Genomic DNA, 17,819 nt, shown 5'->3' on the forward strand with positions numbered 1-17,819 from the left:
TTTGGGCTGAATTTTGCTTTTCTCGGTGCTGTTCAGAGAGGCTCTTTGGAAGGAGAAAGTACAGTCTCCAGCTGACTTGATGCCTCCATGACCTCATCTTTTCCTTTTTTCTGGCTGGTTATCGCACCCAAGGGCCTTCTCCAGACCACCAGTCTCCACTGGCCTGTGTCCTAACAATATCTCAACACACTGGGCTAGCTAGAGCTACACCACAGTCCATTTCTATAGGGGGGGTGGCAGAAATGATTCTACAAGCAAACCCCATCTTCTTTTTTCTAGAGAGACTGAGCACATCTATCCCTTTCTGCATCTTCATGCTTTGGTTTGGATGGATCTCAGATTGATGTGGAGACACTGGGAATATTTGAACCATCTGAAAGTGCCTGGCCCTACAGACTCTGACTCCTTGTTTATCAGCTGCTCATCTGCGGGGCCAGCGGACCCTCTGCTAAGCATTATTATACAGGACAAAGGAGGCAAAGAGCCTGTGGATTCCTTAAAAAGCATTTTTTTCAAGATTTTATTTATTTCTTTATTTGACAGAGAGAGACACAGTGAGAGAGGGAACACAAGCAGCGGGAGAGGGAGAAGCAGACTCCCCGCTGAGCAGGGCTTGATCCCAGGACACTGGAACCATGACCTGAGCCGAAGGTAGACGCTTAACCACCCCTAAAAAGCACTTTTTAAACGATTTTGACCTCTTGATAAGACAGCCACCATGTACAACATATAAATAAATAACAAGCAAGTAAAGCATCTTAAAAGGAAATGTTTCCAAAAAATACATAGTTTTCCCTCATATTCAGGAGTGACAACATATTGGGGAAAGTACTGGGGCCTTCTACATAAAATAATGATAAGGGAATACTATGAATTATTTTATGCCAATAAAGAAGACAACTTAATAAAATGGATGGACTCCACGAAAGACACATATTACCAAAGTTCCCTCAGGAAGAAATAACCTGAGTAGCTCCACTGTGCTCTTTATCTGAGGTTTGGGTCCATCTGACAGAGGAATAACTTTCCATAAATATTGAAGACATGGTCATCACACAATTGATCGAGTTTACTGCTAAAATTCTCAGAAACTGCTTATGTGGAAATACACATCCTTTGTAAACAAAAGTAATGCCTTGGATCCATTCTAAGGAGGATGCAAAGGGAACCTTAAGGAGGATGTGTGGAAGCAGAGACTGTGTGGGTGAAACTCTTTGCACGTTAGAACCAAAAGGCCAGTAGCCCAACACCCTCGATTTTTAGATACAAACATAGACAAGAGAGGGTACACAATGGGCCCAAGGCCACACAGCCAATTAGTAAGAACAAAAACAATCAACGGCCTCAGGCAAATTTAGGGGTATCATTCGTAACCGTGGAATAAAGCAAAGCACATGGGACCAACGAGAGGAAAGAGAGCAGGTCGCCAACCCATCAACAGGACCAAAGCAAAGCAGCCTTTAACCCCTAATTGTTAAAGCAGCCAGCATCCCAACTGGGCAAAATAAAGTCCCACAGTGTTCCTGCAGCTGGTAATAAACAAGGGAGCTTTTCCCTGATATCCCCGTAGACAGGATGACCTAAAAACACAACTCCCCAAAGTGTATTAAGATTCTAAACAGAGTGATGTTGGGGGAAAGCAGATTAAGGTACAAACTTTTCTTCTTCCTTTAGGGAATTCAAACTGGGTTTGGTTTTCCTCTAATCTAAAAGTAGGGAAGTCACCGTGCCAGGACCCAGGCTGCAACCCACAGCCAACAGGCACCATAAAGCTCCCGCAGTGGGCCCAGTACCCACCCTGAGTGCCAGAGCCAAGAGGGACCTCTGCTGGGATAGTACCTGCTGGTCCTCGCTGCCATGGGGGCCTGCATGGCCACCACCGGCCTGGCTTCCCAGAATGGCCATGAAGACTGTAACAAGATGACAGGCATAAGGTCACCTGCACATGTAAGCACTCAGTACATCATGGTTCAATCACACTGAATCCAGTGGCCCCAAGGCAAGCCAGCACCTCTGCTAAGAAGCCAACATAGGGGCGCCTGGGTGGCTCAGTCAGCTGACTCTTGGTTTTGGCTCGGGTCATGATCTCGGGGTCGTGGGGGCTCTGCACTCAGCAGGGAGTCTGCTTGAGATTCTCTTCCTCTGCTCCTCTCGCGCTCACGGGGGCCGCACACGCACACACTCTGTCACTCTCTCTCTAAAATAAATAAATAAATCTTAAAAAAGAAGCCAACCTCAGTGGGCAGAAATGTGTACAGTTCCTTCAAAGAGCCCAACTGTTGCATGAAGGTCTTTCGAGAGCACCATTTATAAATGTTTTGGCAAAGATTGGTGCCTTCAGAACCTTGATAGAAGTAAACCTTGGCAGTTTCTATGGTTAAGCTTCTTCAGGATCCCTTGCAATGCGTTCTTTTGACATTTGCCAAAAATATGTCACTGGCAGGGCTGGTGTCTACTAAATAAAGGGACCTTGCTTGGCAAGGTTCCAAGCACACAGACCTAATGCCAGGCAGGCAGTAGGCTGGCAATAAACAGGTGTGTGTGAAAGAACCCAAGAGATCCATAATCGTGTTAATGACCACAACCTACCAGCTGAGTCCACAATTATCAGGAAGTTCCAAGATGATCAAAGAAATCCTACACCTTCAATCTGTTTCTGCCCCAAAGTCTGTCTAAAGCAACTCAGTCATCCATGTTCTGCAGAGCCAGCACAGTCATGGATGCAGGTGCCCAACTCAATCCCCCTACCAGGCAGTGGCCCCGACCCACCAGGCTGTTAAAGGGCCACCACTACTCTAGTTTCCAGAATTACCCTCTGTTGACTGGAGACCCCCCCCCCACCCAGGAGGTTACACACCCACCTTTACCTTCGCAAGTGCAGCCCACAATCAGTGACTAATGAGCACAGGGAATGGTACCAAAGACCCAGGGGGGGCCCAGCTCTGTGTGCAGTGCATTCTCCAGAACTCCCATGGGCTTGGGCTGAGGTTGTCTCCAGTGGAAACCACATCCTTGCTTAGCTGTGTCCCCTGCTCCCCTGGCCCCCCACCTCCCTTCTCCTGACAGCTTTCCCCTCAAAATCATATACACAAGGATCCCGAGCTCAGGTTCTGCTTCTAGGGAACATGAACCCACACCATTGCCTAAAATTATGAAAGGTCTTTAAATCTCAAAATAAGAATGAGTGTTTTGTGGCATGTTTTTTCAAATTCATTCATAGAAGGCATCCATCTTTCATGTTTCATTAAAAACAAAAGGCAATTAATTACCCAGAAATGCCTAGAGTGTCTTCAAACTCTCACACACCATCCTTCCAACCTTTGGTCTGGTCTGCAATCGACCATCTAAAATCATTTCTCCAAGAGGCGTTCCATGAAGACCCTCAACCGCTCCATCCCCCTCCCTCACCAACCCTGGGGCTGTTTCCCTCCCAGCTTACCACTACTGGTGTCATAATATTTACCTGAGGCTCTAATCCCTGTCTCCCAGCCCTCCAGCTCTGTACAGGCTAATACGACAGCCACCTGGCTACATGGGGCTATTTGCAATTTCAATTTAAACTAATTAAAATTACTGTGCCCACGGTGGGTGGCATAGGAGACCCTCAGTAAGTAAATGTGAGTGAATGAAAGAATAGTTTGTGGTGATCATCAGTGATTTCCCAATATCTAATTTTGTAACTTTTACACCAAAAACTGATATTTTCAAGGGTAGGAAAGGAACTTAAACAACCTTTAAGAAAGAGTTCCTTAAAACGCATGAAAGGATATGACTGTTACTGGTTGAATTTGGAGCGGATGGTAGTTAATTGTAGGTTAAGAAAACACAATGCCAGCCTCCAGATCGAGGCAGCCAGCTAGCCAGAAACTGCTGAGAATTTTTGACAGTTATTCAAGGCAGCACGGAGAATATAAAACTTTCCTTTTTCCCCTCCCTGGAATAGGCAGGTATTTAAAACTCCACTCCCTCCTCCCAGTAGAATAAAAACCCATCATGTATGTTTTTTCTTTGTTAACGTCCTTACTTAAGACTACTTAAGAGCCCACACATCCTGTTTATGGCCAAGTAAGCATGTGGGGGGAGGGGCAAAATAAAGAAAGAGATCACTCTCCCTACCCGTCCCCTCTCCACCTCTCCACCAACACTCCACTTTCCTTTCTAAGAAAAGAGCTTCACAAAGACACCTACTTTGTACTCACAATGAAGAAAGCAAGCTAAAAAAGAGAACCAGGCAGCCTCTGTTATCTTTGCTTTATAATGTAGACAAAGCAACCGGCGGCGGGGGGAGCAAATAACAAACAAATGTTCCTGGGAACATGGGAACCACGGGGGGCTTTCAGCTGGTTCTCAGATGTTCTCATTTATTCTTTATTTCTCCTTAATGTGAGTGTGGACTCCTGTTTCCCTTTCACACTATGGAACATCCCTGGAAAATACTACCTTCCAAACCAGTAAGACATCTTTAGCTATGCCATTCTTGCAGAAAATGATCAACTCCTTTGAATTCTAAATTAATACTATGGCATTAAAGAGAAAGCACTCCATGGTTCAAATAACCAGCGCACAGCAGACTTAAAACCTTACTCAGGAGCTTCCTCAAAATTACATTACTCGGGGGGCCTGCAACCCTTGGTCATTAGTTGACTCCAAGTTCCAAAAAGAAAAAGGAGCTTCAATCTAATGCACTCGATTGCTTTCTGTCTCCTTTTCCTTCTTAAATTAATATGGCCAATGATTTTGGTTTTCTTAACTCTTAACACAAGGTTAGACGCTGACCAGGGCTGTGGTGTCCTTTTATTTTGTTCTACATTAATGGTTGACATAGTAGGCCTGTCTTTTGCCTCACTGAAGATCACTGACATCATCTTTTTATCCAGACTCACAATATAAACATGCTATTACTAACAAGTGTCAATCATCTAAGGGAAGACTATGATGTTGGGGCTAATGATGTCTAGTGCCGGTCAGAGACCCCAACAAGCAAATTTAAATGACTTTCCATTCCAGAATGTGAAGTCTTAGTCAATCAAACATATCAGTTCTTGCCAGGGTGCCTGGGTGGCTCAGTTGGTTAAGTGTCTGACTCTCGATTTCAGCTCAGGTCATGATCTCAGGGTCGTGAGATCGAGCCCCATGTCAGACTCCGTGCTGGGCATGAAACCTGCTTGAGATTCTCCCTCTCCCTACTCTCCCCACCACACTTGCACATTCCCCGCTTCCCTCTCTCTCTCTCAAAAAAAAAAAAAAAAAAAAAATCAGTTCTTCTCAAGTGTAATTTGTAGGTTTGATGCCATTTAAGTATTGATGCAATTTTTGAGGGAGGACAGGAGAGAGATGAAAATGAGTAATGAAGATAGTAAAATATATTACGGAGCTCCAATTGCAAGATCTTGGTACTTACACAAGAATAGCTGGATTTTAGGGGAAAAAAAGAAAATTGTAGCCTCAAAATAGATACCACTTCGCATGAGAATTTAATGTATAATACAAGATCATTACAAACTAATCAGGAAGGTAAGAATCATTTTTATTCAATATTGAAAAAATTGGTTAATAATTGGAAGTAAAATGAATTTGGATTCCAGATGACTTAGAAGCCACAGAAACACATAAATAAATTGTACTTTAATATTAATCAAACCACCGAAGGCAGAAGGAGAGTTTGCACACAGGAAGCATTAAAGGAGGTCACAGGTGTAAGATCCCAAGCTCTCAGCACAGGATGGGGAAATGGAGGATGGACTGACTTCGGCGTTGGCACCCCACAGGGACAGTGCCACATGGCAGGTAGGTAGGAGCCTCAGGCAGCAGCTACCATTAGAAGAGTTCTTGCCCGTATGAATTCCACGTGGACTGAGCAGCCCTCCTCCATCTCAGACCCTCCAAGTGGGATGGACACAATGGCAGTGCCCTGGCTCTTCTCTGCTCTGCAAGACAAGCGACACACAGCACTTCCACCCATAGTCCTCAAAATGGGACTGAGAGAGAAGTGGCCCCAGTCAACCCAAAAGGGTCTTGGGTTGGACTCTCCCAAAAGCAGAGCCTGGGGTCAGGATTTGAGTTGAGCTGGGAGGTGATCCCAGGAAGTGCTGGGGAGGGTGAAGCAATGAGGCAGTCCAGCAGCATGGGCCAGCTGGTCACTGCTATGGACAACCTGGGCTCAGCTCGGAGAGGAAACTTCTGAGAGAATGGGTAGAACATGCCCGAAGGTTGTCCCACCAGAGGGGCAAGGCAACTGTGATATTTATCCACCCGCTGCCCTCCACAAGGGGTTGAGGGCGGCTCCCGGGAGCATTAACTCCCCAGAACTTCTGGCTTTCTCCAAGAATGAGCGAGCCATTCCCCTACGGCCAGAGAAAGCCCTCAAACGGGGCTGCAGTGGATTGTGGGGGAACCGTTAAGAACAAGAACTAAAGCCAGGGCTGATAGCATCTGCTAAAGAAGGGGAGCACGTGAGTATCTGGGGGGGCATGGATTCTGGTTACAGCCAATCCAAAATCAACACAACATCTGAACTACATTGAACAACCAGCTTCACCCAACCCATTCCCAGAGGAGACATTCCAAAAACCAGGCCACTGTGGCATAGACCATGGCTCCTCCAACCAGACCAACAATGGTGCTCAAAGGTGCCTAGCTCGTGGGTGCGGAGTCAGCTCTTAGGAAAAATGCTCCACTAGTCTGGGGGGGCATTCCAAGATGAGTAGACACAGTGCCTGTCCTGTGCCTGTCCTCTGGAAGCGTGTGGTCTCTGGGGGGTGACAGGTCAGCCCTTGCTTACACACCATTTGTCACAAGTTCCAAAGAGATGCGGAGGGGTGCAGATCCCCTGGAGGACGTCAGAAGCTCTGCCACGAAGGTGATGGCTGTGCCAAGGTCAAGAGACAAGTAGCAGTTGGTCGTGAGCGGGGACACGCAGAATGTAAGGCGTTTCTGGCAGTTGGCTCCTGGGGCTTCCATGGAGGGGGGTAGGTGAGGTTAATAATTCACACAAAGAGGAGACACCAGGTGACATTTTAAATTATTTCGTGCTGGTAACTTTAATTAATACACGATCTCACTCTGGTCACCATAGAGATTTGCCTTCGGTTTGTGACATTTTTATTTGTATGTCTGTTTGGGTGCCCTTGTGTTCTCTGCCCTCAGCTTCCCCCAAGGGCAGAGTTTCCAGATTCCTTGTTACGTAGTTACCTAGAGAGCATTTAACCTGCGCCGCACCTGTGCTCTCCTCGGAGAATTTTGAGTATCTCTGTCCAAAAAAAAAAAAAAAACAGACTTGGTGCTCTTAAAAACTGAAGGCAGATAACTAATCTCACTTTATATGGTATGACAGCTTCTCTCTCAGAAACATCCACGATTTTGTCAAATATTTTTCACTTTCTCAAAACATAGAGAAGACACAAAGGATGTGCCTAATTAGGCCACAGAGAACCTGCTCCAGGGGGTCAGGACCTGCAGACGCAACCGAAAGGCTAACAAAGCCAATCACGTCCCAAATGAGTACTAATGAAAAGTCCTAGAAAGGAAAAAAAAACAAAAAACAAAAAACAAAAAACAAAACAGACACTGCAATCGGTTCCGGAGAGCCCAAGTCAGTCAGGAAAGACAGGACGATGAATATGGGTAGCCCAGCTCCGGCCTGGAGCTCTTCTGGGCTTCCCGTGGATGTGGGTGGTCCTCACCCTGGTCAGTGGCACCATCAGCCACCCCCACCCCATGGTGATGAGCCATCTCTGACTCCTCGTCCCTCCCCTCACCTCCCACAGCCAATCTCCGGGTCCTGTGGTTTCCACCTCCCAAATCTCTCTCAAACCTGGCACCTCCTCTCCATTCCCTTAACTACTCACTGCCTCGGTGCCTACCCTCAGCACGTGGGACCCGACCCGCCAGCCTCTGGCCTTCCGCCCTACCCCCCACCTACCCACACCTGGGCAAGCAATGTCTCTGAGCCATAAAGCTGGTCATCTGCCTCCTTCATTAAACACTCCAGGGGTTTTTTCCACCTGCTTCTCAAATTCCCGAGGATCCTCAGACACATTCTAGGGGATTTGCAAGTTCTCTCAAATTATGTTTGTTTAACTTTGTGCTTCCATTTCCATGATAACCTCTTTTAAGCTTATCCATAGAAAATCAACAGAAACGTATTCTGGATCATGTGAACAACCATGTTATGGCCAAGTGCTGCCACATCATTTAACGGGGTGTATTCGTGCATTTATGATACAGTTGGCGACCAGAAATATTTTAACTGTCACAGGCTAATAAGAAAATAAGAAATCAGACTTAACATAGAGAACTAATGAGAACTGAGCCATCAGGCAACCCATGTGGCACGACACATATCATACCAAATTCACATGACCTGAACAGTTGTTTTTAGAATCAGAAACAGTGATTTCATTGTAGCGAAAATAACTTCATCCATCACACTAAATTCATCCAGTTAATTTGAATTTCTCAATTTGTGGCTGTGTTGATATTTTACATATATATTTGTTTTGGTTTTATAGTCATATGTGAGCTCCAAGCATAGAGTATAGACCTCTTTCATGCTATTACATCTTTGAACTGCATTATAATAAAAAATAATTTAAGCCACCACTAGGAATCTACAACATTTTGTTTCCTTTAAAGGAATTCACATAAACCTCCCATTTGAGAAAACCTGGCCTTCGGAATGAGGCTTAAGGTCCATAACAAGGCCTATGTGGGAGAGACAGTGATGTTCTCTGAACTTTCCATCCACACACGTCACCCCCCAACCTTTCCCAGCCCCCTCCCAGTGAGGTCTGACCAATGGGCTGTGGGCACAAGCAACAATGCGTCAGTTACAGAGCGAAGCACAGAGGAGTCAGAGAGCAATTCTCCTCCCACGATCTCCTCCTGTGCTGGTGACTACAGAGGCCACATTTTCCAAATGGTGTGTCTGCAAGATGGGCAAAGCTCTTCCACCTTGGCCCTCTGCTGACCTGGAGGGACACAGAGTGTGAGTGACAGGTAACCTTGGTCAGGTTAAGCTATGAGGAGGGTGAATTTGCTTTGTTACTGCAGCAGAGCTTAGCCCATCCTGACTTAGCCCACCCCAGCCTCCCTGCCCAAGCCCTTCTACTCATACTCATACACCCAACAGCTCTTAGTTCAATGACCTGAACACACCAAGCTGTTTCATGACACCTGACCTTTGCACATGCTGTTCCTTAATCCTAGGATGCCAGCCCCCTCCTCTTCTGTTCTCCTCCCCACAGCCCACCACTGTGATTCATCCTTCAAAACCCAGGTCAGATATAAGTACCAGCAGGAAGTCTTCCTCCCTATTCCTTCCCTCTGACCCCTATCACCATTACCCATGAACTATACAGAATGCTTATATTACCATGTAAAAGATCACACATTCACATGCCTATCCCCACCCTACCCCCAACCACACTGTGACAGGGTCAGCGGCTTCCTCATCTCTACAGCCTCAAGACCAGCATGCAGGGAGAGTAGGCACCATTTGGCCATTTGGCCAGGAAGAGCTTCCTCCAGGGGGCTAGTCTAAGGCACCTGAAGGAAGTTAGATCCATTACCCCTACAGGGAACAAGTCCCAGCTGTCTCTGCCCCAGCAACAACCAGACCTGCCCAGGAGGCCCAACCCTCCCCATCATCTCCTCAAGCACAGTGCTCCTCAGCCCTAAGAGGGGCCTAAGGCCTAGTACTCAAAGTGTGGTCTCCAAACAAGTAACACTTACAGAACTTAGGAGCTGGTGGGAAAAGCAGAATCTCAGGCCCCACCCCAGACTTCCTGGATCAGAATCTGCATTTTAACAAGATTCCCACATGAGTCATATGCCTAAGAATATTTGAGAAGCACTGGGCCAAGGCACCCAAATAGAATCTCTTCAGCCTAAAAGGTAACTTTAATAGTAATACTTTCCATTTGCAATAATATCTGCTAATATCTACACCACTAAATCCCCAGAATAATTTGCTCATGCCCATTTTACCAATGAGGGAATGGAGGCTCAGAGTAGTTGGGTACCCTCTAAGGATCACACAGCTTTAAAGTGATTTGGAGGCAGTTCCAATGGACTCAAGAGCTCTAACCCCCATAACTATACACTACAAGGCATACTGCTGTTTGCAAAGTTCTATGAACACTTAGCCTTCCAAACCAATGACAGCTCCTCCCTGCCCCCTCATACAACCACTGAACTGGAGCTTCTCTCTATTCCATCACTTCCTGCCTACACCATGAAGTCTCCACATACACCACCAGCCCTGAGAGATTGCCCGTTCTCCCTCTACTGATTTTATGGACTTGCTCAATAAGCGTCTGATGAGTCAATGAAAACATTTCCCCTTCGATCACCAACAACCCTCTGAGGTCAGCTTGACAATTATTATTAAATAAAACAAAGTTGAAGAGGCTGACATTCCCAGGGAAGTTTAGTGACTTGTCCCCAGGTCACCAGGAAGCCGCAGACCTCTGGGGATGGAACGCCACTCCCTGATTCCCAGTACAAATGTCTTCTTCCCCACTTTTCCACTCTCCCTGCATTTCCCTCTCCTGACCTACATTACCAGGCAGTTAACAAAACATCCTTTCCAAAGAACTCCCCCACATATGCATCTTCAAAAGGGGCTCTGCTTCACTACCAGAAGGGCCAAATTTAGACGTTAATAGGAGGCCACCAAAGGAAAAGGTGGGGAAACTGTGGGTTCCACAGACAATGAGCCTAGCACCGAAACTCAACAGTCTAGCATTTCTCTCTCCAAACTTTGCCTGCAGCCTGGCATGATAAACTAAGACTTCACCTCCATTATTCTGAGGGCTTCATGGGGTTCTTATGCGGAGACTCTCCCTTCTCACACTTTTTTAGCTCACCATCAAAGAACATGACTCAAAGACCTTTTACATCTAAACAAAGTAAGTTACAGAGCATCTTTCAGCCATCGTTTTCTCCTCTCTATTCTTTCTCCAGTGAAGCCTTCTATGGCACCACCCAAAGCAATCCAAATTTTAAGTTGAGATGCTTTTCCAGCAACCCCAGCATGCCTTTCCTTTTTTACTTCCTAAGGCCCCTCCTTCTTGCTACCTTGCCCCTTAAGGAAAAGCCCAGTGCTTGGCTACGGCTCTAGATGCCTTATTGGTTGTGATGGTGATTGTCAGCTCGACACCAGCCCACCAGACCACCCCTCCAGGAGTAACCCAGACTGACCTCACAGCTCCTAACACAGTCACGGAAGCACAGGACCACCGGATGCCAAGACCCGTGGTGAAACATAGTGATGGTAGTAGGACCAGCTTCAATTTGACCACTGTCATCTTGGACAAAACACGGAGTAAAGGAAGGAAATAGAATCCACGGGTTGGGGTGAGGTGAAGGGATGACTAACATTGGCGATGAATAACAACTGAGTTCCCTCCACAACTTCTCCTCACCCCACCCCACCCCCACTCCCAGCAGGCGGATCCGCTGAGAAGGTGTCCCCAGCCGCCTCTGCCCAGCCCTGGCGCAGTCTTCTCTCCACCTCCCAACACCTCGCCCCCAGAGCCAGACGTAGAAGGCAGTGTAAATGCGGTCTTAGATTTGAAATTAAGTGACGGGAGATTTCACGAACTCTTTTTTTTTTTTTTCTGTTAATTCCCAAATGCTTTGCCCGTAGCCTTTATCCTATGGTCTTTAGTTCTCCTGTGTGTTTCTTTACCTAGTTCTAAGGAGTTTCCTTTCTTTTAGCTCGGTCGGAGAGCTCCGTCCGGAGACCTGGGCTCAAATCCCAGCTCTATAGCTACCAAGCCATATGACCTCGGGCAAGTCAAGAGTTCTGGGCAGGGCCGTTGCTCATCTGAGAAATGGGGATAATTCCACCTTCCTTACAGGTTGTGGAAAGGATGGAAGGTGGTCAACTCCAGGCAAAGCACCTGGCACATTGAGATGCTCCATAAACGTCAGCTGCCTGCCGGCTGCCTGCACTCTTCCGCAGCCCCACAGCACCTCGAAGGATGCCCACGCGTTTCCCGGGAAGGCCCCTCTGGCTGGCAACGATGAGGAAACCAGCTGTGGACAGCGTTATCCCCCATCCCCGAGCAAGCGAGTTCCAGCGGGTGTAGACGCGCGCGCGCGCGGACACACACACACACACACACACACACACACACACACACACGCACGCACAGCGCTTGGGGCACCCCTGCGGGGCTGGCACGGCGCCCCCACCCCGCAAGGAACGGGGTCTCTACGTCCCCGACCCGCTGGGGCCCGGGCGCGCGACACTTACCCGGGGCGGGCGGCGCGGGCCGGGCCGGGGGCGGCGGCGGGCGCGGAGTGGGCGCGGCGGCGGGCATGGCGGGGCCGCGAGCTCGGGCGCCCGGGGCGCGGCGGTGGCAGCGCGGGGCCGCGGCTCGACGGCCGAGCTGGCGCGGGGAGGCGGGGCGCGACCGAGTGGCCAGCCGCCCGCGCCCGCCCTCTCTCCTCTCCCTCCCGCCTCCCGCCCCGCGCCGCGCCCGGCGACAGCCACCAGGAACGTCTCCGGGGGCGCCGGGCTTAGCAACCGCGCGGCGCCGCAGCCTCGCTCCCCGCGCTGGCCCAGCGTGCGCGCTGCTCTTGGCCCTGGAGGCGGGGCGGGCGGGGAACCTGCGCCCACACCCTTACTCCGCCAGCTAGTGCCGGGAGGTGGCCCTCGGGGACCCCTGGGCGGCCCCGCCCGATCCAGCCTTCCCGCACTCCTTCCCCGCCCTGCACGCCCTGGAGCCAGGAGGGATCCTGCTCTGAACGTGAGCCTCGCCCACGTTCTCTGTAGGTGGCAAACCAAAGACAGCCTCAGGAACCCCCCAGCCCTTGCGCCTCCTGGCAGTTTTGAGTCCAGACTTCCCGCACCACTCCCTCCATCTCACCTCATTCCCACTACTCTAGCACGCTGACCCCAGGTCCCGCAGCCACTTACATCCTGTGGCCCCCTGGATTCAGAGACCTGTTCCCACTCTGACCACACCCGTGGCTTCTAAGGCAAAGGCTACAAAACAGCCCTCAGCCTCATGCTTTCCTGGTACCATCCAAAGGCTTCTCAATGTCCCTTGCACGGTTGTACCCCTTCCAAGTACCACCTGCCCATTCCTCATATTTGCAGATATCCCAGGTCCCAGGCCCAGGGGACCCATATCCTCAAGCACCGGCTCTCAGGCTCCTCCTGGGACAGACGGTGAATGCCGGGGACCACCATACACACACCTCTCCACGTGGCCACTGACAAGATTACAGAAGTGGTCTTGATTTTGCCCGATCCATCAGGTCACAGAGCGACCTTGTCCAATGTTGATGTTCTGTGAAATCGTTCGGGTTCAACAGAACACTGAGATTAAGCTAAGAGTACCAGGCGGGGTCCCAAGTGTCAGCATCTGTCTTTCTCACACAGAACAAGCCTAAAAGAAGGCTGTTTCTGCCTCTCAAGGATGAGCTTAGGACCAAATACCGTTCCAGGCTTCTAAAAGCCCACCTTCAACAGATTGCCTTTTCTCCCCAGACTCAGGGTCACAGAATGGCTGCAACAGCCTCATGAAGCCATTGTGTGAAAAAGAAGCTTCTGCTTCTAGCTGGCAAGATGACCAGACAACCCAAAGCAATCGTAGAAGACCATAGTCAGCAATCCAGTTCACCAACGGTGATCAAAATGACAAGTGACCTGCCTCCAAGTCACCCTCTAGAGAGAGGAGGCAGATAATGAAATAATCAAGTATGGTTATAAATGATACGGAGAAAAAGGAAGTAAGGAAAGGGGAAAGTGGGTAGTCAGGAAAGGCCTCACTGACAAGGTAACACTCAAGCAAAAGCCTGAAGGAAGAGACTATTTGGAAATTTCTTTCGGAGGTAAGTGCCTTTCAGCTACTTAAATACTTTCTTTTTAGAAGCCTTTAGCAGCCACTCTTCCTGGCCCCATCATTTATGTTTTAGGAGTAAATAAAACGGAAACTGAGTTTGAGAAAAACGTTTAACTTGTGGAAGAGAACTCAGATGACTTATATTTTCCTTCTTGCAAAAGCAACAGTCCAGCAGTGTTTAATTACTGGTTAGATAATCATTTATATGTTAATTAGATGCATGATGAACACCATAACTGAAGTTATCAGATTAGCTAGCGACAGTGAGGGGTAAATACTATGCATCTTGTTGAACACTGTGAAAGACATCACTAGTTGCCTGAATACTTCTTCCCTCTTTCTGACCTTGAAAGAGACCCCAGTGTTTAGCTGAGCACCCTGCAGCCTGGAATAAAGAATACATTACCTGCTCTCCCTTGCAATCAGGGATGGTCTCATGGAAAGTTTCTGGCCAATGAAATAGAATAGGGTGGGTTGTGTGGGGGTTTCGAATGGGCTCCTTAAAAACAGATGTGGTTAATAGCTATGTTCCTTTGTCCCTTTCAACCTCCTTCTTTTGTCCAGGATTTCATACATAATGTGTGGTTGGTTCAATTATTATTTTCAACTCTTCACCCCATCCCTTAATAGAATTAGACAACCCACCCTTTAAGGTACATGGAATGTACTTCCCAAACCTTGATTTTAGACTTGACCATTTTCCTGACTTCGACCCATGGGATGTCATCAGACATAATGGGAATAGAGGCTTGGAATGTATTCCTGTGATTTGCTTTAACCATTACATGCTCCTGCCAACAGCTGGTTGAAGCAAAATGTCAAGAAACATGTAGCAGACCTAAACTTGGACCTGTTGCTGAATTCAGCCAACCTGCAGACTAAAGCAGAGCTACCCCACCAGACTTACAGACCTAGGAGTGAGACAAAGAAATGCCAATTATTGTAAGCTACTGAGTTTGGGGCTGGTTTGTTTCTCAGCATTATGGCAAAAGCTAGCACACATGATGGTTGATGATGGCTGGAGCTTCAGCAGCCATCTTGGGTCATGTGGTCAGTCACCTTGAAGATGGAAGCCAAGCCCTAAGAATTGCGGAGCAGAAAAAATAGAAGCCTGAGTCCCTTACATCCTGGAGCTACCATTCCACCCCTCAACTATCAACTTTGGACTTTCCTTTTAAGAGAGAGTGAATCCTTGTATGTTTAAGTCACCATAGTCAGAGTCCATTGTTATTAGCTCCTAAGTGATGATTGGTATCAATTCACTCAAAAATGAAATCACTTTATTTTCATATTAGGAGAAACACTGATCACGTACATTTGCAATCATTTATGTCAAATAGAAGACAGAAAAGAACCATCTTGCTTACAGTGAACCACTTAACTAGCAACTCATTGAGCATAGCTGAAGCGAATGGAATAATACTCCTGTTGGTCTAGTCAGGGTGTCAGAACTACTCTGGTTGCAAGTGATCAAAATTCACCCCTTAGCTCAAAGTGGCAGGGAGCACAGGATAGGATTTAAGGATTTAAGGATATCTGAAGAAATCTCACAAATATCCAAAAGCAGATTGGCTACCACCTCATGACCTGACTCTCAAATATCTCCTGCAATTGATCCATCTGAGACACCAGTTTCTCCAGTAAGGAACATACTCAGCCCAGCTTATTTATTCTGACCAGGCCACTTATACGGGATCAGCTGCTTTGGGGTAGGAGTCCATCCCTGGTCCAAATACCCATGGCTCTGTGGGAAAGCAGCTAGAGGGATTGGAATGGAAGTCAAGCCTGGGGGGGCCCGGGTAGGGGGAGGAGGGCCTTTCAGAGGCTGTGCCTGGGATATTCTAAGCCTGGAGGGGAAATTGCTAATGGCAGGGAAATTGACTGACATATCCAGGACACCAGGTAGGCTTTGTTGAGGAAAGAGCTAGAAAATTTTCAGGAGGTCAATCCCAGGTGGGATACCACTGCCAGAGAAACTTGCAGGAAAGACCTAGATAAAGGGATAATGAAGCCTCTAAGAGAAATTGCTCTGCTTCCCAGCATTGCCCAGGATGACTCCAGATTGAGATGGAGGAAAAGGAGAGAAATTCAGCATCTTAACACAGACCACTATTCCAACAAATCTGCAATGTGCTCTCTCCAGTGACACTTTACATGTCTCCCTACCATATGGATAGGGCATTTCTAGGCACCTCCCCACCCCCAGCTGTCACGATGTCTCTCCTTCCCTCCCTAGATCAGCCTCTTGAGAGATTACTGCACCTTCCTCATCTCCACACCCTCCCTTCTGCCCAGCTCCTCAGACGTGCTGGGATGAGACTTGTTCCTATCTTTCTGCATTGCTGCTTTAACTGCACTGCTAACGATCTTATCTGTCAGACTCAGTGAGCGCCGCGTGATACAGTCCTTGTTTTATTTCATCGTACTGCAGCATGTGATCAGTCTTGAAATTCTCTCCTCTCCTGGCTTCGATGACACCAGTCGCTTTTTATTCTACCCCACTTTCTCAAAGAAAACATTTTTACTGCTTTGTAGGTCCCTCTTCCTCTTTTTAGGACTTAAATTACTCTGTCTTAGGGCTTTGCTCTTAGCTTTGGTAGACTCACTGACCTGGCTGACCTTATCCAATGCCTTAGTACCAACTTCAGACCAATTTCATCTCCCCTCTCTCAAGATCAGCTCAGTGGCCTACTAGACAGCTCCTCAGAGGCCTCTCTTAGGCACCTCTCACAGCATATCCAAAACAAAACTCATCAATCCATCCCCCCAGATTCTGTTCCTCCTACTGGATTCTTGGTCTCATTTAATTCAGATGTCCAAGCCATAAACCCAGCAATGAATGTCAGCTTCACTCCCAGTCACCAAACCCTCTACTCTCCCCCACTCCTCTCCTTGCCAACCTGCCATCGCCTTGTTCACACTCTGATTACATCCCATCCAGACTACACCAAGCATCTCCTCCCTTACACAGCTACATCCTTTCCATACTTACACCCAGATCATCAGCCTTACTGGACTCAAGGAAATCTTTGCCAATATTGCTCTATATGTTACATAATTAATTCTCCACTAAAAATCTGCCAATGAAAATAATAAAAATCTGTCCTGAGAGTTAAATTCTAAACCCCTTAGAATGGTCTTCAAGGCTCTTCAACCTCTAGTCTTGTCTACCTATGAACTGTCATCTCCTGCCACTCCCCCATGGACCCTCTGGGCTCCAGCTCGTGCACATTCCGTGCTTTGTCTTGGCTGCCATGTTTTCCCATACACTGCTCCATCTCCCCTGAGCAGCCCTTACTCCCACATCACCTCCCCCCAGTAAGTAAACTGCCAAGCCATGATTCAAGCCCTAACTAGTCCCTACTCACCACCAGCAGGAAGATAAGAAAGTAGGGTGTTTGAAGTGACCACAGCATGGCCAATCTGATCTCTCCCCAGTGCTGACAACTTACCCAGTCACTGGCACATTCCATCCAGCCAGAGATTCTTATCTCCCTGAAGTCAGCCCAGATGCTTTCGTCTGGCTTGAAAGACTCGTCAGGTTTAGCCTGAGTCAACACCAGTGAAAGGTTTTAAAAGGGAAGAAGTCAAAACTACTGCCTAAGATAAAATACAGGGTTTCCTGCGGATGTCCTTCATGCATATAATCACTTTTCTCATTCTGGTTCAGATAACTTTGTGTCAGCTGTGTGTAGACATGATTGAAGGAATATATCTAAAATGTTACCACTTTTTCTGGGTACAAGATCCTGTTAAAATTGCCATTTGGGCCCTCCTGATGCCCAAGAATATTGCACTCAGACGCAGATCATTGTTTCTTTACTCTAGCAATAAAAACAAACCCATTTGCAAAACTACTAATCAATTTTCAAATGTGGAATAGTAATAAATGGAAAGTTGAAAACATTCTCAAGTCCTTACAGTAGAGCAGTAGATTCAGGGCAAGATTTCAAGTATCAT

General features: G+C 47.7%; 1 protein-coding gene across 1 annotated transcript in view; it reads right to left on the reverse strand.

The window, feature by feature from the left end:
* Positions 1 to 12,296, reverse strand: part of DCLK3 (doublecortin like kinase 3) — a 48,080-nt gene extending 35,784 nt beyond the window's left edge. The window contains exon 1 of the mRNA XM_027581828.2: positions 12,263 to 12,296. The gene's annotated coding sequence lies outside the window, so the exon portion shown is untranslated. The remainder of the gene's footprint in view (positions 1 to 12,262) is intronic.
* Positions 12,297 to 17,819: the final 5,523 nt, after the last annotated feature.

Source organism: Zalophus californianus, chromosome 1 (assembly GCF_009762305.2).
Source record: "Zalophus californianus isolate mZalCal1 chromosome 1, mZalCal1.pri.v2, whole genome shotgun sequence".
Classification (NCBI taxonomy): Eukaryota; Metazoa; Chordata; class Mammalia; order Carnivora; family Otariidae; genus Zalophus; species Zalophus californianus.